The following is a 12,869-nucleotide window of genomic DNA, read 5'->3' as shown; positions in this document are numbered from 1 at the left end:
ACACTATGAAGGCACTTACACAAATTGTGTCTTTCCACCAAGGCAGCTTTATTCAGTCATGAAGTAAGGTTAACATAATTATAAAGCCGACTCAAGATTCCCGACTCAATGACCTACAACTTGGCTTCGTACACATCGCACCAACTACAACGTGAAGTCACACAACAAAGAAGATATGGTGAGGCATAAGAAGTTAACAAAGCAAACTCAAGGTGAGTCTATGAGTGTTCCCTGAGGTAAGGACCCTGTCTGCTTCCCGGTCAGCTCTCGGCACTCACTGCTTATTCTGTTCAAGCAGTGGAGAATCTTTACTATGTTCACAGACCAGTTGGGCAGAGCCTTAAGCAGCGGCTGCCTCTTTAGGGCCATCAGATGTGGAAGAGTACACATCAAGAGTCTGACAGTCCGACAATAGGTGATGCATGCTGCTGAAACCATCCCTTCTTAAAGGGGTTTAATCAGCCTTGGGCCTTTGCAAACTTCTTCTGGTCCTCATGATTACCAGCCCTCAGTTCTTCCAGGCTCTCCTGGCTTTGATGGTTACCAGTTCTGGGTGCCTTCAGCCTGTGCAGGTTTTGGTGATAACAGGTCTTAGCTGCTATGCCCTTGGCTGCTTAGGTCCCTGCTTGACATGAGTGACTCCATCTTGCTCTCCACAGCTGAATTAAGTGTTAATTCTAGTTTTAGTATTTTAAGAAACCTCCACATTGTTTTCCATAGTGGCTGTACTAATTTACTTTCCCACCACCAAGAACATCGTTTTCCCTACTTTCCCCAAGACTTGTCCATTGTTATTTTTTTCTATAGATATAATAACCAACCGTAAAGGAGGCAATAACTTACTGTTGTTCTGATTTGCCTTCTCCTGAGGATTAGTGACATGAAGCACCTTTTCACATACCTGTTGGCCATTTGTAGGTCTTCTTTAGAAGGAATTGTCTTTTGGCCAGAAAAGGTCTTATTTTTTTAATTCAATTGCTTGGTTTTATTGCTGTTGAGATATAGGAGTTCTTTATATATGTTGGCTACTAACTCCTTATCAGATAAATGGTCTGCAAATATTTTCACCCACTCCATAGGTTGCCTTTTTGCTTTGACGAAGACTCCCTTTGCTGTACAGCAGCTTTTTAGTTTGATGTGATCCCATTTTATTTTTGCTTTATGTTGCCTGTGCTTTTGGTGCCAAAAGAAATAATTGTCTGGCCCAGTGTCAGAACCTTTATCCTGCTTCCTTCTAAGAGTCTTTTGTTTCAGGCTTTACATTTAAGTCTTCAATCCACTGTGAGCTGGTTTTTGTTCACAAGGGTCCAATTTCATTGTCTTTCGTGTGAATATCCAATTTTCCCCAGCATCCTTTAACAAAGAGACTTTTCCCCCATTGACTGTTTTTGGCTCCCCTGGTCAAATATTAGTTGACTCTATACGCGAGGGTTTATTGCTGGCTCTGTATTCTGTTCCATTGATCTCTAGGTTGTTATGCCAATACCACATTGCCGATTGCTATAGCTTTGCAATATTTCTTAAAATCAGGGAGTGGAATAGCGCTTGCTTTGTTCTTCTTACTCAAAATTGTTTTGGCTGTCCAGGGTCTTTGGTAGCTCCAAATCAATTTTAGGAGTCTTTTTACATTTCTGTAAAAAGATCATTGTGATTTTGTTAAGGATTGCTTCGAATCCATGTGTTGCTTTGGGAAGATTGGTCCCCGTTTTAACACTAGTAATTCCTCCAGTCAATCAACAGGAGGTGTCCTGCGTTTGTTGTTTCTTCTACCAATTTTTTATAGTTTTTAGCACACAAGTCTGTCACCTCCATGGTTAAGTATTTTATCCCCTTTGAAACTATTGTAAATGGATTTCATTTTCTTTTTGGATAGTTGTTCTATACAGAAATAGAACTGATTTTTATATCCAGGGACTTACTGAGTTTTGGTTCTAACAGCTTAAAGGTAAAATTACAAGTCCTTGTTATACCACAACACTATGAGCCTGGAAACTTTCATATACCTATGCTTATCAAAAAACTACCACTTAAAGGAGTTAGTTTCAGGATATTTCGTTGTTTGTTTCACCATTTTAACTGAAAATTTACTATGATCTGAGCACCATTCTAAGTATTTATGTGAACAGACATGTTTAATGTTCATAATAACCCTATGAAGTAGGACTATCATCATCCCTATTTTCAGAGGAAAAAACCAAAGCTCAGAGAAGTTAAGTAACTTGCCTGTGGTCACACAGCCAGTGAATGGTAGAGCCCGGGCTTGAACTCAGGCAGTCTGCCTAAACTTTGTACTCCCTATACCTTATTATTTTGCCTCTTCAACTTTCACGGAACCAACTCATGACATTTCAATTCTGTGAACAGTTTTTACCAAGTTCTCAAAAAGATACTTAAAAACACAACGGGTTTTGAATTTTAAACAGTCAGGTGGGAAATATTAGGTAACATGCATTGAACAATCATTTCTCATGATGAAATCAAGTTCTACAAGGATGACAATTTTCAAGTCTGAGAGGCAGCAATACTTGAGTGTAATGTACATTTTCTTGGCAATCTACAAGATTAGGATATAAATAATCAGCCATCTACAGTCCACAGGCCAAACCTAACACACCTCCTGTTTTTATAAAGTTTTATTGGAACACAGCTGTACCCTATTCAAGTACACATATATACAGCTGCTTCCACACTTCAACAGCAGAGGGACTAGTTGCACACAGCCTATGTCTTACAAAGCCTCAAGTATTTTCTGTCCAGTCCTGCACTGAAAAGGTTTGCCAACTCCAGATGATAGAAGTTTAGGTGAAATAGGTTGAGAAATACCCTCCGGGTTTGGACAGGACCTAGTTATAGAGTGATTAGCAAAGTCATGAGAGAATGTAATAGGTCAGTAGGAGCCACTGAAAAGTCAAGCCCATGAAGAACGCATCTCTTTATAGCTGTGATAGATGGTTCCAGTAACCATCCCCAGTGAATCATGCCTCCCAGGACATATGGCCTCTTGTAACCCCTCACGCTGATGCTTGAGCTTGGCCATGCTACTTCCTCGGGCCAAATGGGGTGAATGTGAAACCTGAAGATGCTTCAACAGGTACTTCCTAGTTGGGGTTTGCCCCCTTGGATCTCAGCATGAGGAAGAAGTCCCGAGTTACCCTTTAGGAGAGGCCACACAGAGAACTGAGCTGTCCCAGCCTACAGCCCCGGCTAATCACCATTCATGTGACTGAGGCCATCTTGGGCCGTTCACTTCCAGGCATGTGAGTGACCTCAGGTGAGACCAGCCCAAAGACCTCCAGCTAAACGCAGTCCGAGCTGCACAAGTGCCAACAAATTGTGGTGGTTTTAAGCCACCAGGTTCCGGGGTGTTTTGTTTATGCAGAATAGATACCTGACGCAACACCCTAGCTGAAGCGCGTAGGGTCTGTGGCATCACCTAGGGACGAGACAAGGTGTCTGAATAGCAAGTGGAAAATTATGCACATGCGCACACACACAGCAAACACTAAATACCATTAGGGACCCCGGATCTCCTTTTCTTTCCAACTCTTGAAAGGAAGAACAGATTAAGAGAAAAAAATCTTTGCCTTTCTGTTTAGCAAAGTTGAGGCGCTCTTAATAATAAACTCCTGCGCCTACAGAATCCTTATCCCTCTCTTCCCAGACAGAACAGGGGTCTCTGACGTCCCTGCCGGTTTTTCTTTTCGCCTCCTGGACAAAGAGGCTAGTGGGGATTTACTGGCATGAGTCAGATACCTGTGCCAAGTTAGTAGCTTTAAGGCAAAAAAAGAAAGCAGCGGTTTAAGTAGTGTGGGCGGGAGGGCACGGGGTGGGGAGGTTGGAAAGGCGGGGGACAGCAGAGAAAAAAGGGGAGCCACCAGGGCTCAGTGCCTTCCCCCGAGATTCCCACCCAAGCTGCAGGGTGAGCCAGTGCTGGCTTCCCTCACAAGGAAGGCGAGGATGCCTCCGTGCTGGCCAGCAGGGGTGGGGGGCCTGACAGCTGGAGAGCAGGATCCTTCACTGTATCCAAGCATACTGGCTCAACCCAGACCTGGGAAATCATTTTGTTTCTTTTCTAGTTTTTTTATTTCAAGAGAGAGAGAGAGTGAGCATGAGCAGGGGAGGGGCAGAGAGAGAGGGGGACAGAGGATCTGAAGCAGGCTCTGCACAGACAGCATAGAGCTTGATGTGGGGCTCGAACTCACACACCCTGAGATCATGACCTGAGCTGCAGTCCACGCTTCACTGACTGAGCCACCCAGGCATCCCTGCGGCATCATTTCAAAGCAGCCTTCTTGGGACCCATGCCAACCACAAGCCAAAATATATATAGATATAGATATAGATATAGATATAGATATAGATATAGATATAGATATAGATATAGATATAGATATATAGATGCATGCCTCTGATAGCTCTAAATGCCTCTGGTGCAGAGGCAAGAAGGGAGCAAATAGCCACTGGTCAGAAGGAGGAGAGACGTCATCATGGGGGATGTAACCAACAAAGAGACCAAACCTCCAACTACGCAACAAACTGGGCCCATTTCAGCTCAGCATGAATTTTATCAAGGGAGGCAGTGAGGATCATCCGTTCTCTAAATTGTGAGCTCCTTCAGCCGGTCAACACACATGCGTAGCCTAAAGGTGTGTGGCACCACTGTGGGCACCGCAGATAGGGCATCAATACTCCAGACAGGACTCCTGCCCGGGCACGGCTTACCTCCTACGAGGAGAGGAAAACACAACAACCATAACCAAACCACAGAATCTACTCATGAAATCCCTACACATCCTGAGGGGTGCTGGCAGGAAATAAGCTGGCTGGGAGCACATTCGCGGGGTGGTGGAGAGGGCCACCCTGCTCCTGGGGGGGGGGGGGGTGACGGCGCCTGGGGCTTGCTCAGGTCCACGCCTCTCATGGTGTTCATGCCCCCAAATGAAGCGTTTTGGCCTCAGGTGAGCCAAGCTCCAGGGGTCAGACTCTCCACGTTTCTGTTTGTGGTCTCGTGGAACACTGATGCAGGCCTAGACACAGGGGATGGAGGCGGGTCACAGCAGCACTGGGAACCAGAGTAGATGCCGAGCCAGCCCTCCAGGGACACTGCCTGGCACCCCTCTAAGGGTCCCACCCGCAGGACGGGGCGGGGAGCCGCGCTTGATGCTGGAAGAAGGCCGTCTCTGCACAAGGAGCATTCAAGGACCAAGAGCCAGCAGCAGCCCCCTGGGCTGCTGCTCCAGAGCTCTCTAGATCATCCTCGTGGGACCAAACAGGAGACTCAAGCCCAACCTCCACCAGAGGGAACTAATAACACTCCCACTCCAGGGGAGGACAAGGAGGAAGGTGGTCCTTGATCGCCCTGTGGAGGATGGGTTTCTAGCATCTACTCCTCACGCTAAGCAGAGAAGCACTCAAGACTCGTTTTTCATCTTCTCCTTGCCCCCTACCCCCCATAACCAATTTTTTTTTTCCACATGCCATGACCTAATCCTGTATTTCAGCTCATTCCCAGAGCTAGGAGTTTACATCTTGTTTTGTGTCATTATAGTAGCAACTCTTTTCACAATGATAAGGACTAAAAACCCCAAATGAAACCTGGACGTCAGGTGCCCAGTTGCTACATGAAACACAACTCTTCACTCAGAAGATATCACTGTGTTTTGATGGTGCAGAGGAGGGGGGTGGGGAACAATTCATCTCTGAGGACAATCAGACCAACCGCCTCTGTTTTGGTTGTGTGACCCAGCGGATTATCTTTTAAAAGGGTTCAACACACTTATTACAGAATATGCAGGAAGCAGGACTTCGAAGGAGATCTTCTAGAGTCAATACCTCTGGCCCAGGAACTTTCATTTGATTAAATTTCACTTTTTGAGAGATTACCTACTGAGTGTCAAATTCATGATTTAATACGCCTGCTAAATGACAGAGTGTTGCACACAGGGGGATAAAATCTTTCTTCTCTTGCCACAGTTACTTGGGTTCAAGATTGCCTTGTGCTTCCTGACATACGTTAAGAAAGAATTCTGTTAGTTTTGTCATGTCGTGAATCAACTTGACCATCTTGGCCTCTATGGACCTGGCATCACACTCTTTGAAGCTCTTGCCTCTTTGTCAAGAAGAAATATATGCTTTCATGAGCCCTTGGGCTAATTATGTCAAAGGGGAAGGCAGGGAAGCAGATTCCAAATATAGATTGATGGGCTGTGTTGAGGTTGAAGTCAAGCTGACCACAGTGGTGTAGCACTTCCTTTCTTCGCCTTGTGTTACGGTCTTGCCTGCACTCACTGAGAGAGGGCAGTTCTGAGCATTCAGATGAACCTGTGCTCTAGACGAACTTGCCCACATTGCCTGTGCTCACATTTGGCTGAGCTGAAACTCTTTACCAAGATGCAGAAACGCTTCTGACACCGACAACCAAGTCTCTTCTCTCCCTAAATCCATCCAATGAAAACTGAATTAAAAAGGTCATCATTGCTCAGTCGGCTTTATCCCCTGATGCTTGATGTGTCCAAGAAGATTCACTGAAGGCCACCCTGCCGTCCATGGACTAAATGGACTAAAGGAACAGTACAGGCGAGCTAGATTTAAACCACGGTGACTAATGGAGTCAAAAATACTATGGATCATCAGGCAAGAAGAGAGCATGGAGAGCCTGGGTACAACACCAATTTTCTGGTACCAAATGGTTATTAAAGGATTCAAGAGGTTTAAAGACAGCATTCTGAGAAAACAGTTAGTGGTGGGAGATCTGAAAACCTCCGGTTTCTACTCCCAAGAGGTGAGGCTTCCAGAAGTGTGGAAGGATGAAGAATACCCTAGAAATAACAGTTTTAGACCAACTTGATACTGTCCTTCTGCATCCTGACTCCTCAAGTACATTCATCTCCTCTTTGAGAATTATCCAAATAAGCCCACCACACCGTCAACGAAATGCACCTGGTGTTCATTTGTTATGACGGGAGTCTGGACGCTATTGGAGAGAGGAGTTGCAAACAACCAGAAGAGTTTCTAACACAGATGCTCAACACCAAAACAAGAAAAAAAAAGCCAGGTCAAGGGGTACAGGCCAGGAGTCAAGGGCTCCAGGAGCCCTCTGGAGGAATGACTCCCAAATCCACATCTTTCCTGAAACCTCCTCCAAGCTCTGGGTCCTTCTCTCCAGCTACTTCTTCTGCATCCAAGAATTCACTATCTTAATGAGAAAGAATGAAGTCTTGCCATTTGCAACAACACGGATGGGACTAGAGGGTATTATGCCAGGGGACTTAAGTCAGTTAGAGAAAGATATAGAGATCACATGTTTTCACTCCTATGTGGAATTTGAGAAACTTAACAGAAGACCATGCAGGAAAGGAAGGGGAAAAAAATAGTTTCAAACAGAGAGGGAGGCAAACCATAAGAGACTCTTAAATACAGAGAACAAACCAAGGGTTGATGGTGGGGGGGGGGGGAGGCGGGGCAAGGGAGAGGGGAAAATGGGTGATGGGCATTTAGGAGGGCATTTGTTGGGATGAGCACTGGGTGTTATATCTAAGTGATGAATCATGGGAAGCCAAGAGCACACTGAATACACTGTATGTTAGCTAAATTGACAATAAATTATATTTTTAAAAAACTCACCATCTTCCCTGCCCGCCACCTCCACAAAGAAGGCATTTCTTTCCTTCCAAATATAATGCACACTTAAATCAATTAATTCAAATGATGCCACAACATTTTTTTAATCATGTAGATTTGAAACCGACTCAAACTCGCTGGATTACACACTCTGTTTCATCCTCTCCCGCAGTCATTTCTTCTATTAAAACCCTCCACTGCCCAGCTGAACCCTCCATTCACACTACCGCCCCCTGTTGCGGGTTGAATCATGTCCCCAAAAAGCAATCTTGAAGCCTTAACCCACAGAACCTCAGGATGTGACTTTCTTTGGAAATAGGATTGCAGATGCGGTTAGTTAAGATGAGGTCATACTGGAGTAAAAATGGGCCCTCGATGTAATGCAGCTGGTGTCCTCAGAATGTGAGGACAGAGGCAGAGATCAGAGGGACGCGAAAAGTCACGGAGTGCCAAGGACCGACAGCCAACCACCTGAAGCTCTGAAAAGTCCAGGACAGGTCCAGCCAGAGTCCCAGAGAAAGCAGGGCCCCACGGACACCTGGATTGCTGGCCTCTATCTCCAGAACCTGAGACAATACATTTCTGTTAAGAGATCCAGGCTGTGGAACTCTATCAGCCCTGGAAAACGAATACAACCCCCTTCCTTTCTAAAAACCTTCAGTGGCTTCCTGTTCCCATTTCAAGTTCCACCCTTTGGCCAGGCTCCTGAGGCCTGTACTTGCCCAGCTCATCGTCCCTTTACAAATACATCTCCCACCATTTCTTCATGACTTCTCTGGGCTACAACCTACATGGATCTCTGCCGTCTTCCGAGTGCTGCTACCCATGTTTCCAGTAAAATACCCTTTTACTCCACCAAGTGTGTTTATTTCTGCCTTCCCTATCAGTCCACAGCCCCCCGAGGGGTGGGCTGGGACTTACTTTCTTTTGAATCCCCCCTGAGCACACCAATATTTTTTTTTTAATTTTTTCTAACATTTATTTTTGAGAGACAGAGGGAGGGGCAGAGAGAGAGGGAAACACAGAATTGGAAGTAGGCTCCAGGCTCTGAGCTGTCAGCACAGAGGGCAACACGGGGTTCCAACCCTAAGATGGTGACCTGAGCTGAAGTTGGACGCTCAACCGACTGAGCCACCCAGGTGCCCCCACAAATACTCCTGAGGTACTGGTAGATGAACTGATACAGTCACCTTGGCACACGTGTTGCCCTTGACCTCGAATGCTGGGTAGGCTGTGAGCTACAAGCCGGGTACCACTATTTCAATTTTTGTGTCTCCAGTGACTAGCACAGTGTCTGGCATTTCATAGACTTTCAATAATTATTCTTAGTTCATTCATTTTAAAGCTCGAACCTCAGGTAGGTCTATTCTGGGTTGATCCCAGGTAGAACAGTATCCACCTTCTTTAAAAGGACTTGCTAATGAAATACCTTGAAGTTCTTCAGACAAAAGTGGCTGAAGAGGGAGAAAATGCCATTCTCTTTCTTCCGCAACCTCACTAATAGGTCCTTAAAAGGGCCCCAGCCCGAAGCCCCAGGAAGCCTTATTAGTCCTCAGGACCCATCTGAGAGGGGAGACTTCCTCCCAATTATCAGGCTTCCTGTTTATTAATACATGACAGGGCTTGTTCCAACACCTCATTGTTACCTGTGTTTCCAGAGCCCTTCGAAAGCATAAATAAATGATAGCTGGCTGGTCTCCTTTCCCCAGGATTTTGTCAATGCTGAGCATGCTGACAGTTTTCCAAGACATGATTTGCCACTACAAATGCCAAGCGCTCCTGTCCTCTCCTATTTATAGAGATGCTTGATAATTCAAGGTGCCAACTCCTTCCAACAGAGACAGACTAATGCTGTCACAAGTCTGCAGGTCAGAGCTATGCTGTGGGCTTTTCAAAGAGCCCAAGCCTTGGCAGTGTAGAAGCCTCCTGCTCAGCAGGTAAGCCATTCAGATCCCCAAGATGCCAGGTACCCAGAGAGCTTGCAGAGGCCACAGGGTGACTCTGGTGGGGGCAGAGCCCAGAGAAAGATTATTCCGTTCCAACCCTGCCTGCCATTGCCCCTTTATACCCCCACCTCACTTTTTCTACACATATTTTCCAAAACATTTGAATTAACTGCTCTGATAGTCATTCCCTATCCCTGAACAGACCAAAAAACCAACAACTCTTCTTCGGTCGGGTAGAGAAGTGAGGACATGGGGCAAACCACTGCCCCCGAGATTCGAAAGAAAGATAAGCAAACACAGAAAAGTAGGACTTACCAGAGGAGAGACGGCCCTGGGAACCAGTGCTGGGCAGGAAACCTGGAACCATAATTGACAAATTGCTGTAGGCTCCAAGTGGACAAGTCCAGGAGCTAAAAACTCCAGGGTGATCCAATCATGGGAAACCCCCAGAACAATGAGATTTACCTCCGGGAGTTTGACCAGATTCCCCCTAGTAAATACCTGAGAACTACTCCCTCAAGCTTCCAGCAGGGGTAGAGGGAAAGGAGCCATTTTTAAATACACCAGAGCATGCTTTCTCAACAAGGCCTGCCCTCAGGTGAAACTAGTTAACCAGAGGTTAACCTGCTGGGGTATTTCAGAGCCTAATCAATCTGAGTTAGGGAAATACCCAACTCCAGCTGGCTCTAGCCATCTCATCCCACCTAAAAGAGAAAAAACATAAGAAATACCTGTAAAGCTCACAATGGTGAGGCACACGTTCCTTAAAAGACTGAGAATTATCGGGCTGTAGAACACCCCCCTCCCTTCCCCACATCGCACCAACACATTACTAAAGACCTATTTACAGCGGTCCCTTTTACCTGATACATCATGCCCAGCTATCAAGAAAAAATTACAAGGACACCAAAAGTAAAAAACAAAACACAAAACAAAACAAAAACAAAAAACACCACAATTTAAATAGAGCGAGCATCAGAACCAGATGTGGGAGGGACGTCTGAATTACCAGATCAGGAATTTAGAACAACTACGATTAATGTGCTAAGGGCTCTAATGGATAAAGTAGACAGCATGCAGGAATAAATGGGCAATGTAAATAGATGAATATCCTAAGAAAGAACAAAAAATGCTAGAGATTAAAAAGCACTGTAACAGAAATGAAAATGGCTTTGATGGGCTCATTAGCAGATTGGACGTGGCCGAGGAAAGAAAGAATCTCTGAGCTAAAGGATCTATCAATATAATCCTCAGAAACCAAAAACAACAGAGAACAAAGACTGGGAGGGTGGGTGGGGCCGGAAAGCAGAATATCCAAGGTCTATGGAACAACTACAAAAGGCATAATATATGCAAAATATGGATATCAGAAGAAGAAAAAGAGAAGGGAACAGAAGAAATATTCGAAAGGACAATGATTTCCTAAATTAATATTAGACATCAAGCCACAGATCCAGGAACCTCTAATCCAGGAACCTCAGAGATCACCATAAATGCCCCCCAAAAGTACACCTGGGCATATAATTTTTTTTTTCAACGTTTTTTTTTTATTTTATTTATAGGACAGAGAGAGACAGAGCATGAACGGAGGGGGGGGGGGGGGAGGGGCACAGAGAGAGGGAGACACAGAATCGGAAACAGGCTCCAGGCTCCGAGCCATCAGCCCAGAGCCTGACGCGGGGCTCGAACTCACGGACCGCGAGATCGTGACCTGGCTGAAGTCGGACGCTTAACCGACTGCGCCACCCAGGCGCCCCCATATAATTTTTAAATTACAGAAAATCAAGGGCACCTGGGTGGCTCAGTTGAGCGTCTGACCCTTGATTTCAACCGAGGCCATGATTTTACAGTCCTAAGATCAAGCCCCATGTCAGACTCTGTACTGAGTGTGGAGCCTGCTGGGGATTTTCTCTCTCCCTCTCCCTCTTCCCCCACCCCCAACTAACTCCTTCTCAAAAAAATTTTTTTTAATAAAAATAAATAAATAAATAAAGGGCAGAAAATCAAACATAAAGAAAAATTTTGGGAAGAATCCAGAGGAAAAAATAATTACATCTGATTTCTTCTCAGAAACCATGCAAGCGAGTGAAGTGAAATATTTAAAGTGTTGACAGAGAGAAAAAAAAAAAACCCACCATCCTAGAATTCTGTACTCTGAGAAATTACCTTCAAAATTGGAGGAGGAATCATGACTCTCCAAACAAGCAAAAATTGAGGGAATTTTTTGCCAGTAGATCTGCCTTGAAAGAAATGTTGAAAGAAATTCTTTAGAAAGAAGGAAAATGATATAGGTCAGAAATGTGGATCTACATAAAGAGCCCTGAAAAAGGAATAAGTAAAGGCAAAATAACAACTTCCATTTTTTTTTAATTCTTAATTGATGCAGCAGTTAATAACAACAATACATTCAATTAGGTATACTTATGTATATAACTTATGTATATTTTATATGCTTGTGTATATCTATATATGCTTATGTATATACCTTGTGTATATTTATGTATGCTTATACATAAGTAGACTGAATGACATCAGTGATACAAGGGGCAGAAGGAAGCAATTAACGTTATTTTGTTACTATAAGGTGCTCACAGTACCCATGGAATGGCATGGTGTTATTTGAAAGTGGACTTGGATTAGTTGTAAATGTATATTATAAACACTAAGGCAACCACTAAAAAGGAAAGAAAGAAGGAATGAAAGAAAGAAGGAAAGAAAGAATGAGAAAGACAGAAAAAAAGAAAGAAAAGAGAAAGAAAGAAAGAAAGAAAGAAAGAAAGAAAGAAAGAAAGAAAGAAAGAAAGAAAGAAAGAAAGAGAAAGAAAAAGAAAGAGCGGCGCCTGGGTGGCTCAGTTGGTTGAGCGTCTGACTTCAGCTCAGGTCATGATCTCACGGTTTGTGAGTTCAAGCCCCGCGTCTGGGCTCTGTGCTGACAGCTCAGAGCCTGGAGCCTGCTTCAGATTCTGTGTCTCCCTCTCTCTCTGCCCCTTCCCCGCTCATGCTCTGTCTCTCTGTCTCTCAAAAATAAATAAATGTTGGGGCGCCTGGGTGGCTCAGTCGGTTAAGCGTCCGACTTCGGCTCAGGTCATGATCTCGGGTTTGTGCTGATGGCTCGGAGCCTGGAGCCTGTTTCGGATTCTGTGTCTCCCTCTCTCTCTGACCCTCCCCCATTCATGCTCTGTCTCTCTCTGTCTCAAAAATAAATAAACGTTAAAAAAAAATTAAAAAAAATGAATAAATGTTAAAAAAATTTAAAGAAAAAGAAGGAAGAAAGAAGAAAAAGTATAACTGATATGCTAAGAA

The 12,869-nt window shown here is 44.6% G+C and overlaps 1 long non-coding RNA gene across 1 annotated transcript; it reads right to left on the bottom strand.

Annotated features, from left to right (window-relative positions):
* Positions 1 to 27: 27 nt before the first annotated feature.
* On the bottom strand, positions 28 to 10,153 carry LOC123384046. The gene is made up of 2 exons (XR_006594615.1): positions 9,882 to 10,153; positions 28 to 1,631 (listed from the first exon to the last, which is right to left on the bottom strand). It is a non-coding gene; the product is annotated as an uncharacterized LOC123384046 (long non-coding RNA).
* Between the last annotated feature and the right edge of the window lie 2,716 nt (positions 10,154 to 12,869).

The sequence above is a fragment of the Felis catus genome, chromosome A2, assembly GCF_018350175.1.
Source record: "Felis catus isolate Fca126 chromosome A2, F.catus_Fca126_mat1.0, whole genome shotgun sequence".
In the NCBI taxonomy this organism is placed as follows: Eukaryota; Metazoa; Chordata; class Mammalia; order Carnivora; family Felidae; genus Felis; species Felis catus.
This window is presented reverse-complemented; position numbering and strand designations above follow the sequence as displayed.